The sequence below is a fragment of the Macrotis lagotis genome, chromosome 5, assembly GCF_037893015.1.
Source record: "Macrotis lagotis isolate mMagLag1 chromosome 5, bilby.v1.9.chrom.fasta, whole genome shotgun sequence".
NCBI classification, from domain to species: domain Eukaryota; kingdom Metazoa; phylum Chordata; class Mammalia; order Peramelemorphia; family Peramelidae; genus Macrotis; species Macrotis lagotis.
Genome location: NC_133662.1, coordinates 14,846,336 through 14,871,755, shown reverse-complemented (window position 1 = coordinate 14,871,755; position 25,420 = coordinate 14,846,336). Strand labels below are relative to the sequence as shown.

The following is a 25,420-nucleotide window of genomic DNA, read 5'->3' as shown; positions in this document are numbered from 1 at the left end:
TTCTGCATCTAATACTATATCCACTGTGCCACCAGCTGTCTTCTTTGATCTGTGTTCTCCTTGATGAGAAAACTTCATCCATACAGCCCAGTCATGCCTTTCCCCCCTCCACTCTGAACTTCAATCCATGTCCCCCACAAATGCAGGATGTTCAGGGGAATTTTCCTGTGCTTCATCAATGACCATGATCAAATAATTCATTCCTTTACTGGCCAGTATACTAATGATGAGTTTAGCTGTTATTAGATAATCTTCTTCTTTTGGGTAACATATACTCAAAAAAACCAAAAAGAATCCATACTCAAAGGGCCTGCTGGAACCAACCCGAATCATTCAGAACTAATTCATTATTGGATTGTTAAATATATAGTGTGAACATTTACACCTCAGGAATCAACAAATGCTACAAAATCAGGGCTTGATTTATTGTTTTTATAGTTTAGACTTAAGAGAGTAATAGAGAAAATGTTAATGATGCAAATTAAATTTAAAAGTATATCTTGCTCCTCAAAGAGTCTCTTGTTGAACATTTATCAGTCCATCTTTGCCCATACTTATATTACCATTACAAAGTCAACTGATTAAAAGAAAAGGAAGTGAAATAAAGATTTTCTTAAATCTATGGATTAGAGTAGAATTCTTTATCTATTGATAAGAGGAGGAAGAGAGAGATATAAGCAGATGTGCTAGGCATAACTTTTTCTGTCACATTCCCCAATACGTGTGTATCTATATATGACACACAAATGCATGCATGAACATTTAGGCACAGAGAGTCAGTGAGGTAGAATGTAATCCCAAGAGAATAGAGAAAAACCTCTACTACTTAATATCTATGTGGTTTGAGGAAAATTATTTTTTCTCTGCACCTCAATTTCTTCTTCTATAAAATGAGGTATTTGTACTAGATGATCTTGGAGGACTCTTCGAGGGTTAAGTCTCATCTTTGAAAAATATTTGAATACTAAGTGATTCTATGAGAAAACAAAATAAAGGAAGTCTAGACCAGGCTGAGGTGAGGAAAGAGAGACAATGAGAATGTGATATAATGTAATGCAGAGAATTCAAATGATTAAATCACTCCATTCCTGAATCTGAATCTGAACTCAGATCTTTTTGATTATGAGTCTAATACTATATCCATTGTGCCACCAGCTCTCTTCATTGATTTGTGTTCTCCTTTCTGAGAGAACTTCATCCATACAACTCACTCATGTCTTTTCCTCCTCTTTTGAACTTCAATCCATGTCCCCCACAAAAGCAGGATGATCAGGGGAATTTTCCTTTGCTTCATCAGTGACCATGATCAAATAATTCATTTCCAAAGATCTTAGACATTTCCTTAGGAGAAGGTGCCAGGCTAAAAATAAAAACCAAGGAGATGCACTTTAATAGGACTTCATTATAGACTCAGTGATCTCAGTAATGTATAAAACTTCACCACCAGGGTATACTGCAACCTATTCACTTCCTCCCAGTTACACTATTCATTCTTTTTTTTTGGGGGGGTGGGGAGTTCCAGACCTCTTATATAATTGATATATGGAGTTCTCAGAGAGTATCCCCTCTACTGAAATCCTTAGTGACTGTTCTGTAACTCATAGTTTTCTATGAAATTTGATTGGGCCACTGAGAAGTTAAGTGACTTGCCCAGGGTTACAGATTCAGTATATATCAAAGGTGGGACAAGCAATCAGGGCTGTGCAGAGCCCAGGTTCGTATAGGCTTTGAGAGAGTCAGCTGCTACATTTTCAGGGGAAGTATTTACACATTGGAAATTAACAAATGCAGAGCTTGATTTACCATTTTGTTGATTGGCTAGACCTAAGAAAATGATGAAGAAAATGTTAATAATGTAAATTAAACTTAAGAGTGTGTTATGATTTTGGAGATTCATCTGTTAAACATTTACAAATGCATCCATTGACATAAATCAGGCTGTTGTGACTCTGAGACCAGCTTTCTAATCACTGTGCTTCAGTCTCTTTTGGCCTCTTACTGCCATTCATTCATAGATCTCTGTGATCTATCCCTAGAGGATATGCTCCAAATGCTGGACCCTCTTTCTTCACCTCTCTTGATATTTCATGGATACTTGAGACAGCTTATCTACCTGGAATCTCACTGTTGCTGCAGGACTGTCTCACCACCTTTTTCTGAGTGATGTCTCTTTTATAACATTCCTCATGCTCTAGTCCTTGTCCTTATCAAGAAGGACCTGTGTGTGAGAAATGATTGTTTTTTATGGGCAAGGACTTGTGCATGAGAAATGGATAAGCACCCTACTTATCCTCAGCCTGTAGCTTTCCATTGCCCTCTGGGTCACCTGCAATTACAGTTCTTTTGCAATCAGAGTGCTTCGTGACTTGCAACACCGCCAGGAAAACATTTGTGTTACCTAAACAGAAGCTCACAATTATATACCATTTAGGATGACAGGGTCACAGGATCATGGAATTTAGAGTTGGAAAAGAACCTCAAAGGTCATTGGGTTCAACCTCCTTATTGTCCAAATGAAAGTAAGGTTGAGACAGGACCTCATCATTTATAAATTCAATTCCGTTTTTAAAAATGCATTAATATCTACATGACAAGAATGAGAGTAAAAGTATTTATTATGTATTTACTATGTGCCAAACACTGTGCTAAGCATTGGGAATGCAGATTTTAGGTAGAAGAAGAAATAAGGAGGAAGAAGAAGAAGAAGAAGAAGAAGAAGAAGAAGAAGAAGAAGAAGAAGAAGAAGAAGGGAAGAAAAAAAGAAGGGAAGAAGAGTAAAGATTACCCAGCTCTAGCTTTGCTGTGCTTTTCTCATAACAACCTTCTGAGGGTGCCAGGGAAGTTTTTTTTTTTTTAATTGATATCTTTTCTTTTTGTGTCATTTTCATTTCCAAGCATATCCCTCTGCCTACCCTTTCTAGAAAACTATCTATGTAACATGTATGTAGGACCATCTCCAGTCCTGAGCTATATTTTGTCATTAGACCCAGATGGCTTGAGAGGAGAGAATGAGACTGGTGACTATGTACAGCCCTCCCTCACTTGGAACAAATTCACTTACATGTTATGTCGTCACTTCTTCAAACATGAAGGACAAACAGCAACATCTATGTAATAAAGAATAAAAAAAGAAAAAGAGGATGTTTTATGGCAATGGTATTAAGTAACTTACTCAAGGTCATATAGCTAGAGTATTATTAACTTTATGAGATCAAATTTGAACCCAGGTCCTCTGGACTCCAGGGTCAGTGCTCTATCCATTGCACTACAGAGCTACCCCCAAGAAAAAAAAAATTAAGCAGTTCAGCAAAACTGACTAAAACATCAATGGAGTTTGATAGTTATAAATAAGTGAGGAAAGCTCATTTTTCTCATTTCTTTTGTGGGCTCCAGAATAATTATTATAATTATACCACATTTCATTTATTGTTCTTTCCATTTATATTTTTGAAAAAAAATTCATATTTTAACTTGTACTTAATTTACTTTTCAAAAGTTCATATATGTATATATGTAAATATATTTATGTATATTCAAATTAATATTATTTCATAGACTCCAGAATCCTTCATTATAATACCAATTATAGTATCCACATTAGGTATAGGATCCCGAGGAGCTCCTGTTACCTCCACTAACAGCAGGTTTTTCATATTAGCTACTTGCCATCTTAGAAGGCCAAGTGAACCTGACTGAGGTGGGCTGAGATATGAGACTGGAAATAACTGGGTCAGGAAGAAGAAAAATGCAAAAATACAATTTGGCTTAGTTTAAGAAACATTTAATAAGTGACTAGCCTGTACAACCTACCATGCTAGACACTGAGGATACTGAAATGAAATGGGCATTTTGGTCACTGGAGAAAGAAGAAAGAGCTCAAGGTCTCAGCTCTCCTGGCCTCTTAGGCTAGGAATTCATTTTCCTGGAATAAGAGTAACTCAAAGGAGTGAAAAAGTTGGGAGTCAACTTGGGAGTTGGGAGTCCACAGAGATGGAGAGAGGGAAAAAAGAGATATATTTATTAAAGGCAGAAATTTGAAACAAAGGACAGACATAAGTCAATAAGCATTTATAAAATATCTACTATGTGCAGGGGTCTTTGTTAAGCACCAGGGAGACAAAGATAGATAAAGGTAATTTCTGCTCAAATACTCTCAGAAAAGCCTGGAAAGACTTGCATGAAGTGATGCAAAGTGAAATGAACAAGACTAGAACATTGTACCCAGTAACAGTAATATTAGATGATAAACAACTGTAAATGGCTCAGCTATTTTAAGCAAAATAATGATCCAAGACAATTCTGAAGGACTTCTGAAAAATGTCATCCATCGTCAGAGAAAGAACTGATGGAGTCTGCATTCAAATTAAAGCATTCTTTTTTTTTTTACTGTATTTCTCTTGGGGTTTTTTTTTTTTGGTCTGAATTTTCTTTCACAACATGACTAATAAGGAAATATGTTTTGCAAAACTGAAAATGTATAACCTATATAAAAATCACTTGCCTTCTCAATGGGGGAGGAAGGAAAGGGAGAATCAGAAATTCAAAAAATTATTAAAAATTATTTTTGCATGTAATTGGGAAAAAAATAAAATACTAAAGAACAAAAAGATGGCTCCTGCTCTAAAGGAATTCTTATTGGATGTATGGTGACTGATATAGATTGCTATATGTAAAACAATCACTCTCCTGATAATCTCCCATCCCTCTCTACTGAACCTGGAGCTATGTACCTCAGACCTCCAGAATCATGCCTTCTATCCCAAAGAAAATTAAGCCCTTTATATTTGCCCTCACATTCATCCATCTTCAGTGCCAATTAGCCAACTATATCAAACTGACCCACAATCAATCCCAGCATCCATCCAGCCATGTATCTGCTGTTCACATCGATAGAACAAGGATTTCTGAAAATATTTTGATTGACTGTTCTCTATATCAATTGGCTAACCCTATTACTCTCCAAGTCAAACCCCCCCTTAACTTACCAATGATTCCCTATATGTATTGTCTTCTATTAGAATGTAAACTTCTTAAGGTCAAGGATTATTTCTTTTTTTATATTTATATTCCCAATATTTAATACAGTGTGGTCTATAGTAAGTAAATATGCAATAGATACTTTTTCATTCATTAATTCCTGTGAATTGAAGAAGTCACTTAACCTCCTTGGGACTCCTTCATTTGTATAATGAAGGACTTAGATTATAGAACCTTTTGAATACCCTTCTAGTGCTAAATTCAATGACCATATATTATATGAATACTTCTGTATCATATAAATATCTCCAACTAAATAAATATCAGCACTAAATATCTCCAACAGTATCCATCTTTCTGGATTGATCTTGTCCAGATATTAATACCACTATCTTTCCTGTGTACACATTCCACTTCTGAGGTATGAACCCATTTGTTAAAATTCAATCCCAGAGTGATTTCTATACCCTTGATTTTATGGTTAAATGTGTCTTAAGGATATGTCTCCTTTTTGTTAGAAGTATATCATGTGGTAGAAAAAACTGAGCTCATTCACAGGAGATCAGGGTTCTGGCTTTGACTGTACCTACGTATGTGATCACAAAGGGATGAAAGTGACCTGATTGGTTAAAGGGAATATAACTTGACTTTGTGTGCCTCACATCTTTCTCTCTCTGTTTGATTACTGAGGGTTTATAATTTTTTCACTCTATTCCCACACTAATCTTGCCTCCTATGCCCTGAGATTTTCCACCCCAAGGAAAAACTGCATCCCTTCCCTACCCTCATCCAGTCCAAGCTCCTAATTAATTCCACCAAGAAGATGAAACTTTTGGTCCAGTCATATCTACAGTGGCTATTATTTTGCTTCCCTTCCATCACTCATCATTTCTTCTGAAGTACCTATCCCCACTATCCCCCCTCCCCCTTTTCTGCAATGTTTTTGCTTGTTTTTCCCCTTCTATACTCTAGTCCTCATGATGAAACAAACTTTCCACTCCAAGCTATTGAAAACAGTTCCTCCATAAGGTTCTCTCTCTTGGTGGCAGCTTCCCTGAAATGGACCTCCTCAGGGTTTTGTCATTTGTAGCAGAAGAGGAATTTCTCTTTCTTCCTCTAAACTACAGACCAAGATCCCCCAGGTTCATTTTAATTAACCCAACGCCTGCTGTCTGTGTGCAGTAACAGATATCTCTCTGAGCTTCCTTTGTCTCTGAATGAAAAAGAAGCTCAGAGAAAAACAACCATGCCTAACGTTTTCTATTGACATCAAGACATGTTTTTTCTCCTTGACCAAGTAATGTCAATCATCAAATTATGAAGGATTATTATATTGGAGAGGGGAAGCAGCTTCTCTCCTGTGTCCTTTCTAAAAGGGAAAAAATAAAAAGCAAATAGAAAAAGAGAGGATATAGTTAACACACAACTAAAGTGATTATGGTTAGATACTAGTTTCCTGAAAGTAAAGGGCAAGTGTGATAATGACAATGAAAGATGTTATATAATTCATTGTAGAAAAAGGCTAAAGTCTAGTTTTTTTCCCTAGATTACAAACTCTAGAAGAACAAGACTGCTATCTCATCTGAAAACTGTATCTTACCCCAATCATAGCAAAGGTATTGACTGTAAGGATCCCCACTTAACTCTGGAACATTTACTCATGTTCAGTGTGAGGTATTTTAAGTAATCATGTTTATGAAAATATTTCAGGCCCCTCCCAAGTCTGCTCCCCCCCCATTCTTTCTCAACAAACCAAGAACTGGATATCAAATAGTAAAATACTTAATTAGGATAAAATATCCAAGTAAATGGCAAAGGAAAGAATCTAGAAATAGGATCATCTCAGATACACACAGAAACAAACCAAAAAAAGGAATGCAATAATATTCCATAGAATCTCAAACTAGACAGGGAATGAAGACTCCCTGGAAAACTCAAAAATCAAAGTAAAAATGAAAATGAATGTGTTATGGTTGAATTCCTCTAAGAGTTCACTCTCCTAGAAGTCTGCTGTGACTCATTGATTCTTTACTCTATCTCTTGACCTTTCTATAACATAATCCTGGAGGTTCCAAATATCTTTATCTACTCACCCCAGTACCTCATAGAAAACTCCACAGTCTTCACTCCTAGCCAAGCCAGGGTGAATAAATTCCTATCACTTCTTCTGTAAAGTCCAAACAGATTGTACCCCCATTCTCACTCTACAGTTTCAGTTGAATCTCTCTGAAGCTAGGGAAAAAAACATGCATAACACTTTTCATTTTTCCTTTCATCACTCTTCACTCGGGTCATGCAAACTGATTTGAGGCTTTGAAAAACCTCAATGAGGCATATAAGTAATATTAAAGTGAAAGAGGTGGATCTGGGGACTTTTTCCTCCACTTCAAGAGTAAAAGTGCTTGCCCCCTTACATAATTGTTTAACAATTCAATTATAAACTAATACATTTAAAAATTGAAAGGGGTCTTAGAGGTCATTAAATCCAGCCCCAAATGTTGACCCTTTGCCATCCTCATTACCTCCTCTGAATTCTGTATATTCCATCTGGTGCAACCAAAGCCCGGAGTAGCTATGTTTTGCCTAAGACCCCCCAAGTAGCAAGTGGCAAAATTTGATTTTGAATTCAGGTTCTAAGATTTCAGTTCATCATTCTTTCTACAATATCAGGCTGCCAAGTTGAACTATTCATTTGAACTCCTTTGAATTGCCTTGGTTGGGTCATGTTAATACAGGTCTAACAGGTGGAAGAGAAAGTATTCAATATGATATAGGAGAAATAATATTGGATTTAAAATCAGGCAACTGGGGTTCACATTCTGACTTGGCTGCTTAGTATTTGTTAGCCCACAGACAGGTCTTGGTATCTGGCATCCTTTTGTAAAATCAGGATTTTACCTATGTGATTGTTATGTTTTAAATCTTTAAATCTGTTTTAAGCCCAAAGATCTTCCAAATGTCCAGGGAACAGTGCTCTTAGGGTAGCCTCAGGGATTTTTGAGACAGTGGAACTAAAAAAATAGAAGTGAATTTTTTTCTTTTCTGATGGCAAATAAATCTGGAATACTCTGAGGTTTCTTTTTGAAAACTCGATAGAGGAAGGGTAGTTGCCCTGTGTCCAGGTTAGAGTGAATATTTTTGCCAATTGTTTTGACTAGATCATTTAAGTGAATACATTTTGTAAAAGCTAATTAATTGTAACTGACTGTTAATGGGGAGCACACTAATGTGAATTAAAAAACAACAGAGCTAGGAACACAACCTCCCCAGGGTTACTCCTAGAATTCTGAGAGTAAGTAGTTATTCTTCTCTGGTGACTCCCAGAAAAATTTTAGTGCATATTACGGAAATGGTACTAAAGAGAATACTATATGGACATGGTGAGAGTTTGCATCAAGCTTCCCTCATTCTGTCTCTATGACCTCTATGAAAGTGTTTCTTAACTGCTTTTTTTAAAAGCTAAAACTTCATAAGTTTGGGAAAGACTGGGGAGAAGGGGTGAATAGGATAGTTAGACAGCATTTCCCTTAAAAAGATCTGAGATTTTAAGGGACTGTGACATCATTATTTTGGTGTGGCAGTCAAAAAAATAGTTCATGCATTCTCAAGAGGCATATCTTCTACAAGAGGGAAATGACATCCCTAATGATTCCTAGTCAGACCACAATTGGTATATTGTTTTCAACTCTAGATGCCATAGCTTAGGAAGGACCTTGATAAGGTGCAGAAGACAAATGGTATGATGAGAGACTTTGAGCACCTGTTATATGAGAATTGGCTAAAAGAAATAAGGATGTTTACCTTAGAATGTGTTAATACTCTTCAGGTATTTAAATGGCTGTTATGTGGAGGAGTAGAATTACACTTGTTCTACTTAACTCTAAAGAACACAGCAAGAGTGATGGTTTGAAACAGAAAAAAAAGTCAAATTTATTCTAGATGTCAAGAAAAATGTCTAGCAATAAGAGTCATCCAAAAAGAAAAAGTATTATCTGTAGCATGGTGGGATTCTCCTTACTGAAGATCTTCAAGTAGAGACTGGGAAACCACTTATCAATTAAGTTACAATAGAGATTCTTTTTGAATATGGATTGGAGTAATTGTCTGCTGAAGAACCTTCCAATTCCCAAGTTAGGTAATTCTGGTGTTACTTAGTATCCCAAATTTGATTACAGAGCCTAAAAAATATTTATCACCATAACTGTTAAAACTAAAGAGTGCGGCAGCTAGGTGGCACAGTGGATAAAGCACCCACCTTGGAGTCAGGAGTACCTCAATTCAAATCTGGTCTCAGACACTTAATAATTACCTACCTGTGTGGCCTTGGGCAAGCCACTTAACCACATTTGTTTTGAAAAAAACTTAAAAAAACTGAAGAGTGCTCAAGATATGAACTACAATTCAAGAAATATATATAAAAGGTGACAGTGTGTTTCCTCCCCGTTAATTTTAGACAATTAAGATTGAGAGAAGGGAAGTGACTTGTCCAACTTCATATAATATATTTATTTCCTGCTTCCCAGTCTAGAGCTTTCCCACTGTACATCACTGCCTCTCTCATAGCCAATTAGAGTTTTCTCCAAATCTGGAACTTGTTCAAATTATTCAAAATCAAGTCAACCTAACTAATTTTTCACTTCATTCAATGGGTTAAAATCCTTCATTTTGTTTTCCTTCTTCCTTTCTTTCCCAATCCTTCTCTTTTCCATATTTAGATCTCAAAAGAATCTGACTTAGTAAATAGAAATTCCCTTAGAAGTCCCCTTGTCTAACTTCTCTTTTAATAGATGTGTCTTGTCCAAGGTCATAAAAGTAGTCAGCAAGTGACAACTAGCCAGAACTCTGTTACTCTTCCCCCAATATCTCAACCCCTCACCAATGACTCTCTGAGTTCCATGATGTACCACTCCTAGACTTTAGAAGTTTTTTGTTCCTCACAGTCTGAGTAAAGCAATATACTTTGGGAAATCACTATTTCAGTCATTCATCACCTATGGATTTGTCTAATTTTAATAGCCTAGTATGGAAGCTTTCTTCAGTGCTTCTCCTGCCTAGGCCTGCTCAGAATCCTTCCATGCCACGGGACCACTCCCACAGATTGATTAATAATGGAGTTAACAATTTTATTCCTTCAGTAAAGGGAATAAATATTTACATAGTGCCTACTACATTCTAGGCACAGTTTAAGTGCTTTACAAACTTTATCTTATGTGATCCTGATAACCCTGTGAACTAGGTCCTATTATTATTATCCACATTTTATAATTGTGGAAACTGAAACAGATGTTAAGTAACAGATGCCCAGTGATACGTAGCTTGTATCTGAGGCTGGATTTGAACTTCTTGAATCTTTTTGACTACAGGAAGTAGATAGGGTACTATCCACTGAGGTATCTGGGCAGGACTAGGGCCTCTGATATTAGGATTTGTTGAATGCTTTTCAGGGCTATTCCTCCATCTTAGGTGTCTACCAATACACAGTTCTCTCTGTAACTCCAAGAATCTGCCTGTGCAGATGATTTTGCTAAAACTAGTTTTGCTAAACCAGTTTGAGGGTAACTAACAAGTCCATTGGTAAGGGGGATGTCTACCCCAAGCATGTAGAAACTTTCCCTGGTTAGAATGAGTAAATGAGAACAGTTTGTTCCAATAGCCATGAAGGTAGCTGAAGCAGACATTGTTGGGTGCTGAGAGCTTGTTCAAACACCAAAGATAGCAAGATCATTCTTTTTTTTTAGGTTTTTGCAAGGCAAACGGGGTTAAGTGGCTTGCCCAAGGCTACACAGCTAGGTAATTATTAAGTGTCTGAGACAGGATTTGAACCCAGGTACTCCTGACTTCAGGGCTGGTGCTTTATCCACTATGCCACCTAGCTGCCCCAGCAAGATCATTCTTTTGTCTTGCCACTGGACTTCATTGACTCTGGAAGAGAGAGTGAGGTTGAAGACACCTGCCTCATTCAAATCAAATTCTTGCCCAAGTCAAGATGTCATCCGTGATATCTTTAGTCCTCTTCAAAAATGAAAGATAAACAGCAACAGCTTCCTAATTACCACTTGTGGGATGGTGAGATGGAGGATCATCATGGTTTCCCATTTTTCCTGGAAGTTCATTCTGAGATCCTCTTGACCTTATAATTGGCACTGCCTCTAGGCACTGTAAAGACTCCAGAATTGTCACCTGACAGATGAAGCTTAAGAACTCCTGGGATTTAATATTGTACCCTAGAATATCTGGATTTTGATATCACTGAATTTTCTTTTGGGAGTAGTCTCTCCCAATTGGAGAATGAATACCTTAAGGACAGGAATTGTCCAACTTTTTTCCATTTGTATCCCAAACACTTAGCACAGTGTTTAACATATAAAAAATGGCTAAAAAATTCTCATTCATTAATTTACCCAATAAATCCCCCCCTTTAACTCCTCTTCTATTTAGACCCATTATTTAGAACTAATCACTGAACCACCAAGATACTTTCATTGATGTACAACTTGTAGGTAAATAAGTATATACAAAACAATTATAATGTAATTTGGGGAAGTGGAACTTCACTCCAACAGATGAGGATGTGAGTAAAGATCCATAGTGACAGCACAATCTATCCCTTACCTTCCTTTCCTGCTTCATTCTTTTGCCCTTTATATTCCAGAAAACTGAACTCTTACCTTATTAGTTTCCTGATCTCAAACTGTTACCTGTGCTTCTATGTCCTCTGTGGATGAACACAAAGCCTTGCTCATGAAGGTTGTATGGTATTATTTCCTCATATCTCCTCTCATAAAACTATCTTTTTGCCTTAAAGCTTAATTCAGATTCTTCTTCTTCCTCTATAAATTCTTCCCTCTTCTTCCCAGGAAAATCCTCTTTCTATTTGATGTCTTTTAAGTAATACTTTGGCTGAAACCCACCTTTCCCCCAGTATTCTTTGCCTTGGATTATACTGATCCATGTACATATTGTGTCCCCCTTGAATAGACCACAGGCTCTTTTTGAGAAGGTTTGGTGTATTTTTTTTAACTTTTGTGTTCTCAGGGCCCAAGAGAAAGACTATAGCAAATAATAAATGCTTGTTTATCTGGGATTATCATATATATATATATATATATATATATATATATATATATATATACATATATATATCCTATATATATATAGGATATATATATATATATCCTATATATATAGGAGGAGAAAAACAATCTGCTAAAAGATATTTTTAATAATGCTGAAAAAGTATTTACTATATTTATTATGGTCTAGGACGTGTGCTAAGCACTGAAACTATAAATATAGGCAAAAAATATATAGTTCCTACCCTCAGGGATCTCATATTGGTGTAGGGGACAAGAACACAAATAGGGCTTTAAAAGTAGGAGGTTAGTGAATAGAAAAGAAGGAAAATGAAGGAACACTGTTTTTGAAGGCCAGAAAGTCAGGAACTGAGACAGGAGAGAAATGAATATTGGCTACCCTCGGTACCTTCATAAAATGGAACACTTAGATGGAACTTACTCATGGGCAAAAGGGAGAGAAATGTTTCAAGGTGAAAAGACCACAGATACTGAGGGAAGTTCCCTGATGATCAGCAAAGATTTGATTTTGAAGTCCAGAAAAGTTAAGATCAGAGTCAGGAGGAAAATGAAGGCTAACCAGCTTGTGTCCTCTACAAAATGGAGGAACATGAAGGAACTAACCAATGAGGGAAGGGGGGGCTAGCATGGCATATTCCAGAGTAGGAAGGCCAAAGGGATAGCTAGTGTTTCAGGTCAAAGAGGTTCCACTGAAAGTACTTCCAGTATGAAATAGCATGAGGTAAGGTTTTTGAAGTCCAGAAAATGAAGAAGAAAGCTGAGTGGGAAATGAAGTGGTCTCATAAGGATCCGATGAATATTTTTAAGTATAATTTAAATTTGAGAACCTCAAAGCATACCTTTTCCTTGTTCTACTTCACATCTTCTCCCACCCTGCTTCACAGAAATGTAACACTGAAAGAGAAGAAGAGTTTATATCAAGATTTTTCTGTGTTAACCCTTCTGGGAAGAACTTCTTCCCTTTCCAAAAATGATAGGGTTGGACAACTTTTACTGAAAAGAGTTTCCCCCACCTCTTTCTAAAGATAATAAGGTTGAATCAAATGGCTCTGACATTCTAGTATTTTAATTTTCAAGGATTTTTAAAGCGTCTACTATGTGCAAGCCCTGCAAATATGACAGATCTTTTAAAATTTACTTTCAAAGATTTAGAAATAAGGGCGACTAAGTCCCATAGAAAATATGTGACTTATCTAAAATCACACAGATAAAATGATAAAAATTAGGATTTGATTACTAGGTGTCATTGTTTAGAAGACTAGAGTGGTTTTTTTAAGGTCTTAAATGAGTTTGGGGCTCAGAAATACAGTATAGAACTGAGCCTATTACACATGCCTTAGATTTGGGTAATAATGGTCACACAAGTACTGGACAAGAAAGGAAAACATGTCTGATGTATTTTAGAAAGCCTTGGAAATGAGCATTCAACCAAAAGAGAGAACTTAGAACTTAGATTTATGGAGAGAAATTGGGGGGGGGGGGATGTGAGCAACAGCATTTTAGAGAGACAGAAAAATCCAGAAAAAGTCAATAAGACCAGTAGCGATCAAGGAAGAGTAGTTGTCCCAGGAAAGCTCCTGATATTTCCTCTGGTGATGAGGCATTTGATAGGAGAGACTGTACTTTCCTGCTGGTGAATAGAGAAAATTATTTCCCCGTATAATGTGTTTCTAAGAACTGAGGCTGCCCAAAATGCTTGCTGCCTCCTATCATCTTTAGATGAGAGGCTGGGTGTATCTCCTATGCAATCAATCTCATTCCCTTCTCACAGGTGTCCACAGCGCTCCTGTCTTCCAGAAGGTAATTGAAACCCCCACACTCTAAGTACAGATAGGGATTGTGTCCTAAAGTCTGCCATGATCCAAAACCTACATTCTTATCTTGTAGGTGCCAGAGGTAGCTCTTATTTATCCATTAGCAAGTAACCTTTAGCCATTAGCTGTAATTATCTTACATAGTCCTAAGTATCAATATGAGAAAACATAGGCTTACAAATATGTAATAAATGAAATACAGTACCCATTCCTATTAAAAATACCAGAAAGTATTGAAATAAGTGGAAAATGATAAGTAGTATTTATCTAAAACCATCAGCAAGCATTATCTGTAATGAGGATAAGGGAGAAGCCTTCCCAATAAGTTCAGAGGTGAAACACAAATGCTCAGTAATTATCATTAATTATTACCATTCAGAAATGTTAGCTTTAGAAATAAGAGAAGAAAAAGAAATTAAAGCAATTAAACAAGGCAAAGAGGAATCAAAACTCTCACTTTTTGCAGATTATATGATGGTATATTTAGAGAATGCTAGAGAATCAAATAAAAAAGCTATTTAAACTGTTCAACAACTTTAGCAAATTTGCAGGATATGAAATAAAACCACATAAATCATCAACATTTCTATTTCTATCTATACCAGCAAAACTCCATTTAAAGTAACTGTAGACAATATACAATATTTGGGAGTCTATTTGCCAAGACAAACTTGGGAACTATATGAATACAATTACAAAACACTTTTCACACAAATAAAGTCATATCTAAACAACTGGAAAAATCAATTGCTCATGGGTAGCCCAAGCTAATATAAAAATGACAATTCTTCCCAAACTAATTTGCTTATTCAGTGTCATACCAATCAAACAATCAAAATTTATTTTATAGATCTGGGAAAAAAAGATTACAAAATTTATCTGGATGAAAAAAGGTAAAAAATACCAAGGAAATTTTAAAAAATACAAAGGAAGGTAGCCTATATTATAAAGCTGCAATCTTCAAAACTATTTGGTTCTGGGTAAGAAATAGAGTGTGGATCAGTGGAATACATCTGGTACAAAAGAAACAGTAATAAATGATTATGGTAATCTACTATTTGATAAACCCCAAAGACTCCTGTTTCTGAGATAAAGAAGTCATTATTTGAAAAAATATTGGGAAAACTGAAAAAATGGTATGACAGAAACTAAGCATAGATTAGCATCTCACACTGTATACCAAGATAAGGCCAAAATGAGTACATCATTTAAACACAAAAAGTGATACTATAAGCAAATTAAGAGATCAAGGAATAGTTTACCTGTCAGATCTAGGGAGAAGGGAAGAATTTATGACCAAACAAGAGACAGAGAATATTATATAATACAAAATCAATAATTTTGATTATTTAAGTTAAAAAAGTTTTGCATAAAGAAAACCAATACAACCAAGAGTAGAAGGAAAATGGAAAGATGGGAAACAGTTTTATTTTTTTTTTGCAATTACAGATAGTTTTCAATATTCATTTTTTGTAAATTTTTGAGTTCCAAATATTTTTCTCTCCCTTTCTTCTCTCCTCCCTTGCCAATCAATCTGATATAGTTTGTATCTGGAAAATCATGTCAAACATATCTCCATAGGGAAAAATACAAGAAAGAAAAAACAAAAATTTTAAAAGGTGAAAATGAATGCATCTTTATTCATTCAGATTCCATAATTGTCTGAATGTGGATGGCATTTTCCATCACAAGACTTTTAGAATTGTCTTTGAGAAGAGTCAAGTGTGTCATAGTTGATCATTTTACAGTATTGCTGTTAATACAATGTTCTGATTCTGCTCACTTCACTCAATATCAGTTCATATAAGTCTTTCAATATTTTTCTGAAATCTGCCTGCTCATGATTTCTTATGAAACAAAAATATACCATCGCACTCATATACCACATTTTATTTAGTCATTCCCCTTGAATTTCAATTCTTTGCAACTCCCAAAAGTGTTGCCATAAATATTTTTGTATATGTGGATCCTTTTCCCTTTTTTATGATCTCTTTGGAATACAGACCTAGTAATGGTATTGTTGGATCAAAGGGTATGCCCAGTTTTATAATCCTTTGGGCACAGTGAAAGTCAAAATCTTAAAAAAATGAATGCTTAATACTATCTCTATATGTAATTAGGAAAAAATAAAACACTAACTACAAAAAATATGTAATAAATATATCTTTGCTAATTTGCTAAATATTTCCCAAATAGATTTTAATCTGGTTTTTGGAAGCACTGAAGAGCATCATGGATCATGTGTGTTTAACACCGCCATTGTGAATGATTCAAAAAAAATTAAAGACTCACCCTATGTCCTCAAAACAAACCCAAAATGTAATAAAGAGAAATGTGCTGTGTTTGCACACATGTTAATGCATGCAACTCAGTAAAGTGCAGAGTGTCCTGGACTGAAAGTCAGAAGACCTGGCTAAAATTTTATCATCTCAGTCATTTCTTTTTTAAAAAATTTATGTAATGAAACAAGCTTTTTCATAACATAATATAATAAAACGATGAATGCACATGAAACAGCAAATCTATTATGTACAGCTGCTATTCCTTTTAAATATAAAGCAAAGATACTATGTAAATTTCTGTTTTTTCTTTTTATTCTTCCCTCCCTCCCCCTCCCCTAAGATAGTCACCATTTTGACCTATGTGACCATGAAAAAAGTCATTTCCCTTCTCTTGGTTTCAGTTGCTTCAACTGAATAATTTTAGAACATAAACTCTGGTACTTATTAAATGCTTAATAAACAAATGTTGATAATCAATTGATTGATCTAAAGAGTTTTCCAACTCTAAAATCCCAGGATATACAATTTGTAAGAGGTGGCTTTGAGATCAAGATGTGTTTAAGATTTTAATTTAAAGTCAAGAAAGAGGTTCAGCTCCCAGGGAAGTTGACATGAATACCATTTGCTTCTCAGAGCTGTTGGAAAGAAAGCATTATGAGAAATGCTATAAAAATGGGAATTATTATTAGGTACAAAGACACCTTTGTATGTCTGTGATCATGCATCCATAGCTATCAACTATGAGTCCAGTTGTTCAAGAATAATTACAGTCATAACTTTATGGAAAATTATGAAAAGTCATTTATTTATTCAACAAGCATTTATATTTCTACACAGCACTTAAACACTAATGTAGTGTGTCCAGAGACTAATACAGTGATGAATATAATCATAAGGTGATAGAATTTTAAAAGTGACAGGGATAAGGACCTTGGAAGTCATCTAGTCCCTGATTTCTTGAACCTCAGTCTAGTTGTTGAGATAAAACATGCATATAAATAAAGCTAACACAGATTAGAATGTAATAAATACCTTAGAAAATGCAAGCAAGGTGCTCTAAATTCATACAAAGGAGAGGTCAGATCCTTCCTTTTTCATAAAATAGTTCAGTCAATGGCCCACATCTCCAAGTGCTGCTCTGTCCAAAAATACAAATGATCCAACAACAGATGGGTAACCTGTGTTCATACCATTCACTATCACCTTTTTCTTTCTTTTTTTTTTCTGAAAATACTAGGTTTTATTCACACCCCAGTGGTAAACAATGACCTTAATAGAATGACTAAGTTTTTGGTAGATCACTATATCACATTAAAATACAAAAATCCATCACTTTTTTCAAAAAATTTTTTAACCTCTGAGTCTAGTTTCCCCCAGCTGCTTCCTCTTTAAAACTATCTTCCATCCTCTCTATATGTATCTTGAATACAGTACATCTATTTATTTACATATTACATAATTACAAATTACAAAATTTGCATATTTACATATTAATTAATTCTTTTATTAGGGTGTAAACTCCTTGAAGAAAAGAACAGTTTTTGCCTTTGTATCCCCAGGGCTTAGCAGAATGTCAGACACATTATAAGCTCTTTACAAAATGCTTTTGAACCAGTGATTGATTGGAGAAATAGATCTCAAAGGTTTTGTATGCCAAACCCCATCCAACCAGAAAATACAAAGAACACCCAAGCACTTATGCCACAAAGTGAGGTTTGGACCCTGGTGACTGACTTGGGGATCTCTGTTTCTTTCTATTTTCCTTGCAATTGGAATATCTTGATTGCCATGTAGGGTGTCAGTCATTAATCATTTATTAAGCACCTACTATTTGCTAGGGATTGTTTAAGCCTAGTTCTTGCTCTCAAAGAGCTCACAGCCTAATGGGGGAAACAAGAGGCAAATAGGATAAATTGGAGAAAATCAATAGAGAAAAGATGTTAAGGAAAATCAGGAAAGGTTTCCTGTAGAAGGTGAGATTTTAATTAAACTTGAAGAAACCAGGAAGTTGACTTGAGAGGGAGAATGTTCTGTACATGGAAGTGAGCCAGAGAAATTGTCTGGAGCTGATAGTGTCTTATTATTGACATGGCAAAGGGGCCGGTGTCATTGGATCAAAGAGTAAATGAAATGGATTTTGGTATAAGACTTGAAAGGAAGGAAGGACCAAGGCATGAAGGACTTTGAAAGCCAAGATGGTGCTACATTTGGACTGCAATCATGGCAGGGCTCCCATGAGGTAAATGGACTGGTCTAGTATACTGAGTTCCAGAGGTTGCTGCTACCTTAGTTTAAGATTGTCAACCAGAATGGCAAAGATTACTATAGAGGAGATGAATCAGATCCAGAAATGGAAACAGAAAAAAACTGGCAGCTGTTGTAGCTATCACTGGGTTTGTGAGCTGAAGAAATGATATTTTCTCTACCCACTTCCTGTGGTTTCCCAAGGTACAGTTGGAGACCCAGAAAGAATTTGGGTCTCACACACATCCTTCCACTTATTCCCTTTCCACAATCTGTAGGTGTGTACAGAGGGATTTCAAAACTTCATTTTCACTTCCAAATAATTGGGACACAAAGAGAAAGAAATTTTAGGGGAAGTTTGAGGGGAAGGGAGTGAGCATTTATTAATTGTTAAAATATTATTATTATAAAATATTATTATTATTAGTTTTATGGAATGCCTTGCATTATTTGCTTTGCACATACATTTACAAAATTTATTTGATGTTTACAATAACCTTGTAAGGTAGAAATTAATTAATATCTCTCTTTTACAGTTGAAAAAACTGAGGTAGACAGTCTTTAAATAATTTGCCCAAAGTCACACAGCTAATAAGTGTCTGAGGCTAGGTTCAAACTCCTGTCCACTGCAAGTGCAGTGGCTAGAGCACTGACCTTGAAGTCAAAAGTACAGAAGTTCAAATCCAGCCTTAGACACTTGACACTTACTAGTAGTGTTACCTTGGGCAAGTCACTTAACCCTGATTTCCCGGCATCCAGGACTATCTCCAGTGGTCCTGATTCATACCTGACCACTGGACCCAAATGACTCCGAAGGAGTCTGAAGGAGAAAGTAAGGTTGGTAACATAGCACAGCATCCCATCACTCAAATCCAGTTCATGCATTTGTCATAATATCACCTCTCTAATGTCATGGTCTTCTTCAAGAATAAAGGACAAACTTCATAGAATATACCAAAAGTGTCCGAATTGGGATTTTGCTTTTGTTTAGGTTTTTCTGGTCAGGATCAGTAATTAACCTTTTAATCATCTGCAACTTGTAGTTTTAGAGAGTTGATGTGTCCCTGAAAGGCTTTAGAATTATAGCATTCAAGGCAGAAGGGATGAAAAAGGCCAACTAGTCTTATCAGCACTACCCCCTCCAGTACCCCTATTGTATACTTAGGAACAATTAAATGACTTGCTTAAGGTAACAAAGAAAGTGGTAGAGGAAAGATCTGAACTCATGGCTTTCTGATCCTAAAGTTGGTCACTATCCATTTTATCAAATTGCCTCTAGGAATATGGTTAGTTTATTTAATTTACTGTTTAAATCCTAGATTAAATAAAAAATGAACGTTTCTTAGAGCATGTCTGTTTCTATTAATGATTGATTAAAGGAAATTGGGTTTCCCTATTTCACTCAGTCTAGAAGTACAGCATAGGACAGCTAGATGGTGTTGTGAATAAAGTACCAGGTCTGGAGTTAGAAAAATTCATCTTCCTAAGCTTAAATCTGGCCTTAGATTCTTACTAGCTGTATGATCCTAAACAAGTAATTTCATCCTGTTGCCTCAGTTCCACATCTGTAAAATGAGCTGGAGAAGCAAATAACTAATCTCCAGTATCTTTGCTCAAAAAACCCTAAATGGGGGCATGAAGAGTTATACATGGGGGTGGCTAGATGGTGCAGTGGATAGAGCACTGGCCCTGGAGTCAGCAGTACCTGAGTTCAAATCCGCCCTCAGACACTTAATAATTGCCTAGCTGTGGCCTTGGGCAAGCCACTTAACCCCATTTGCCTTGCAAAAATAAAAAAAAAATTGTACATGACTGAACAACTGAGAGAAATAATTATTAATAACCAATATCTTGGAAAGATTCAGAACTTCTCCCCCTTCTTTTAAAAGTTCTGATTTTAATGTCTTTTGAAGGACATTACTGATAATGAGATTGCTTGGACTCTCCTCAATCCTAGACAGACTTTGTCCAACCTCACAAAGAAGTTAATCCTGTATGGGGGAACTCATTGTGTTCCACTCAAGCTTAAGTGGAGACAGATGCTTTTGCCTATAACACCAGGCTGCAGAAGGTCTAAATACAGATAATTTCTCAGTCCAGCGGTGACAGGATGTCATAAGCAGCCCCTCTGCTTTGAAGAGTATATAAACTGTGAGTCTACTATCATGATTGCCTTTGGTCTAAGAGAGTTGGTCAAATGAGCATCTTTTATTAATAGCCTGCTGGTCTTATTAATAAAGTAATCAAACTACTCAGAAACTAAGCCTCTTTGTAAATGTCACACAACACAAGAAGTATATTGGTCCCTTTTGAGTCCAATCGCATGATTAGAGCAGCAACTTTAATCTGCTCCATTTCTGACCTAATCATTTACATTTCCTTAGGTAATCTAGCAGCTCCTCCCTTCCTTCCCCTTTTCCTCCACCTCCCCAGGTTCCCAGGGTCATGTTGGTGCTTAGCACCCAACTGGCAGCTTGGCCTATTGCAGTTCAGGATTCTGAAGTTCAAGATAGCCACCAGCCAGCTTCAACCTCCTCCATATCAGAGACTGCTAGGATGTGTCATGAATCCTGATTAAAATATGTGCTTTGACTTATGCTGGAAAATGCTATCCAGCCCCAGAGAAAGATGTGATGGTGCCTGAATACAGATTGAAACATACTTTTTTTTAAAAAACTTTATTTTTCTGCAGGGTTTTGGAGGGGGGGAAGGAGGGGGAAGGAGGTCTATATTTTTTTTGCAATATGGCTATTATGTACATGTATTGTATTTGTTATGACTACACATGTATAGCCTATATTGAATTGCTTGTCTTCTCATTGTTGGGGGGGGGAGGGAAGGAGAAAAGGAGAGAATTTGAAATTCATTGTTTTAAAAATTGTTTTTACATGTAATTGGGAAAAAACAAAAAAAGTAAATAAACTTAAAAGATGGAACTTTAAAAGAGAACTAATCAAAGATGACTCAAGGGCCATAAAATAGCTCCTATACTAACTCATCATGTCTATATTCCCTTCTTGATCCCAATTTCAAACACAGAACTCATTATAGGGACAAATGATGATAATAATGACAATAATAGCATTTATATAGCATTTTAAAGTTTCCAGACTTCCTAAAAAAATATTATCTCATTTATCCTCACACCAACTCTGGAAGGAAGTTATTATAATATCCCCAGTTCATAAATGAAGAAACTGAAGCAGAAGTAAAGTGACTTGTCCAGGGTCATACAACTAAGAAAGTGAAAGGTAAAATTTGATCTCAGGTCTTTCTGACTCCTGATATCTGGAATAATTCAGCATCCTTCACCACTCAAACACCTCTTTTGTCAGACATCTCTACGCCATGCTGCCTCAATTCAAAATCCCTATCTCCCCCCCCAACCTTTGAAATATTAGACTCTAATGAGTAAGTTTTCACCTCATCTTGCCCTAAACCAGACCTCTATGACATTTCCATACCCTGATACCCTCCTTTATGAATAATCTTGCCCTCATTAAAACACAAACTTCCTAAGGGCAAGACCCATCCTAATTACTTGTAATTATATGCCCGAAATTTATATCTGCAAGCTCTTATGTACTTGGTACATAAGGACTTAATAAATGCTTTAATCTATCTATCTGAGCCATTGTTTTTTTCATCTGGAAAATGAGAAGATTAGATTAGATGATCCCTAAGGTCACTTGCAGCTCAAGACCAACTGGTCTTAGATATGGAGGAAACTGAGTTCTACTTTCAATTAGCTCAGTCCTCTTGGTTTCTAGTGAAGCCACTAGTAAGGAAGTGAAGCCAAGGGCTATGATATAAAACAGTTCTTAATTTCTGATTAGATTTCAAGGGTTCCACAAATGTGGATGGGAAAAATTATAATTTTATTTTTCACTAACGCATAACTATATAATTTAAAACATCCTTTCGTTAGTTAAAAGCATTAGTCTGAGAAGAGGTCCATTAGCTCCACCAGACTATCAAAGGGATCCATGACATAAAAAAGGTTAAGAACCCCTGGGATCGGAGGAATGATGGAAGGATAATTTGGGACGAGAGATAAATTTTACCTCCACCAGAGTCTTGCCTGAGGCAAGCCCTGCCTGCTGAAAGCCATGTGTTGGTCTGTGACCATCATTTTCCAAATTCAGTAACAAGCCCCTGATGGTACAATGACAAGATGTAAATTAGAGATTTACTGGGCTTAATTTTCTTTTGTCTCTTTGGTAACAAAGTCAGGGATTTTTTTCCCCCATTTATGAGCTCAGTCTGGTGAAAACAATTAATGAAATGTTTCCCAATTAATTACAATGTTTAGCAGCTGAGAGGAACTGTCCTTGTTGTTCTTACTCCCCATGGGGAGAGTGACTCTCTGGAGGAACAGTCCCTGAGACCAGGAGTTCCCAGATAACCCTCTATAAGCCCTTTCTACTCAACCTCATAAAGGGAGAAGGTGGCAGGAATGGTGTGAGCCCAAGCAGAATAAAACATGAAGAAGCCTTTGCCTCTAGGCTTCTAAATGTGCAATTGTGGGGGACACGCTTGGCTTTCTTTGCTAAGAAATTAATTAAGTGGCAGTTAATTCCCATGATAACAATAAGCAGTGATAATAATAAGGCCATTCCATTTGGTGTAGGAGAAGGTGTCCCAAGGGGATGGTGCCAGGTGTTCTGAGCTCTAGAAGGGAGCAGGAGGGATGGGGTAGTTAAAAAGAGATTTCTCTAGTCTAGTGAGGGATGTCTGTCTTCCCTTAGTTTCCTGCTCCTATTACTCAACTCTGTTATTTCTTGAATTTCTAACCTTCTTTTGCATCTGGTCCCTCATTCTTGAAGGGCAAGAATCTGAGATAATTATTTAAACATATTAACCAAAAAGCAGAGACCCCAAGAAATTGGTTGATCTGCCCTGCTGTGCACAAGTTAGCAAGGTTCCATTACAACTCTGGACTCTGCACTCTGCTCTCTAACCAGAACTCTCTTGGTCTATATTCCTATTAGGTGCTCTGTTGAGTCTATCACTGTATCATAACTAAGGTATTAGTGCCTAGCTTAATTTATACATGTTCATTTTAATTGAAGAGTTATGATTTCTCACCCACCCAAGCATGTGCTGTTTTAACAACTAGTCTAGGGAAGATTCTAGAAATATTCTGCTATCTACTGTGTGCAAAGAACTGTTTTAATCTCTGAAGAGGAAACAAAAAGCATAAAGAACCCATAATAGAATGTAAACTTCTTGAGGGCAAGATCTTTATAACCTCAAACCCTAGTACAATGTATAACATAATAGAAGCTTAATAGATATTTGTTGATTAACTACAGTCTAATAGAGGAATAAAACTTTTTTTTAAAAAATTCACTTTAGCACCAAACATATATGCACACCAACAATAATGTGCATTTATAAAGTATTTTGCTTGCAGTACATTTTGCATACATTATGTCAATTGTTCTGCACAATAAGGTAAGCGTGACTAGTATTTTTATTCCCATTCTATTCATCAGTAGTGTCACAGAGAGTTTAGTTTACTTGTGAAAGGTTATACAACTAAAGAGAAATGAGGTCAGAATTTGAAGTCAGGTTTTTACTGACTCCATATATGATATTCTTTCCCCCATATCTCATTGACTTTAATTATTATATAAGGAATTAGCTTCAAAGCAAAGGGCAATATGAGATCTACAATAAAAAGAGCCTTCTTCACTGGTAAGATCAGGGAAGATTTTGTGGAAAAGGAAGAAAAGGAAGTTTGAGTTGAGCTTCAGAGGATAAGCATGTCTTCAATCAGCAAAGATGATATTTCAGGCATAGGGAGCAACATGACAAGGAAGCAGAAAAGTGTGGGTTTGAAAGTCCCTCCTCTGACAGATCCTGGAAGTTATCTGTTTTCTGTTATTAGCTGGATATAAATTTTCTTTAGTGTTGATCAACCACATTGTAGTGCTCTCTGTTTCTCATCTGATCACCACTCACCAGTACCTGTTGTAAAGTTTAAATGAAAAAGGGAAAAAAGTAGGAAATCAAAACACTCAATTCTCTTTGGTCAAAGGAAGAAAGATATCAAATGCAATGGTAGGGAGTGGGAAGGGAGAGAGAGACTTAGCCTGGTTTTTGGAATTATGATAAGAAAGATGCCCTCAAATATTCCATAGTTAATGAAAGTGAATAGTCAGAGGTTGACTTTAATTTTAATGATTATTTTAGATAAACATTGTAGTAAAATGGGGGGAGAAGATGGACTGGCAGTCAAGAGACTCAATTTCAAAGCTTTCCTCTGTTACTGATAACAATTCACTTGTATATAACAAAAATATTTGTGAATATATATATGTATATACAAATGAACATATGCGTCCTATAGGAGGTTCCATTTCTACTTACATGCATGTGCAAGCACATAATCATATAATGTGTCTGGTGTATATGTCATATCAGAAGTCCCTAGAAATACATATACATATGTGTCTATATGTGTGTATTTATTTTTATTTATCAATGGCAGCATAGTATACAGCAAAGAGAATCATTCTTAAAGAAAATCAGGTTCAAATCCTGCCTTGACACATTAACTATGTGACACTGGGAAAGTTGCTTGTAATACCCACTTTGGAGAGACTTCTTCATCTCCCACTGTGTTTTTCTTCTTCTTTGGTTTCCATAGTCTCTGGAAGGCAGTTCTTATTTATCCCCTCTGTGTTCTAGGGGGAAACTCTGGAAAACATCTTGTACTGTTGCTCATGAGCCTTCACAAGTGTGTACCTTGCTATTAACCAGTTGATATTAAAGAACTTTGAGAAAAGAAACTTATTGAGCATGTATAACATTTTTGAGTGTTATTTAACAAGATTGCTATAGAAATTGAGAATGTATAGCAAGAACAAATTAATCTCCTCAAATAGAGAGTTAATCTCACTCAAATCCAATTCAGAACTTGTCATGGCATCACCGCCCTGATGTCATGGTCTTCTTCGAGAATGAAGGACAAACATAATCATTCCCCAACATATCTAAAAGT

General features: G+C 36.1%; 1 long non-coding RNA gene across 2 annotated transcripts in view; it reads right to left on the bottom strand.

Moving 5' to 3' along the window:
* Positions 1-1,035: 1,035 nt before the first annotated feature.
* Positions 1,036-25,420, bottom strand: part of LOC141489624 (uncharacterized) — an 86,410-nt gene continuing 62,025 nt past the window's right edge. Inside the window, exons 1-3 of one of the 2 annotated variants that reach the window (XR_012468952.1) lie at positions 12,911-12,967; positions 3,062-3,107; positions 1,036-1,360 (exon numbers count right to left, since the gene is read on the bottom strand). This is a non-coding gene — a long non-coding RNA (uncharacterized LOC141489624). Of the gene's footprint in view, positions 1,361-3,061; positions 3,108-12,910; positions 12,968-25,420 lie in introns of those variants that run through there. The other variant, XR_012468953.1, reaches the window with a different exon arrangement.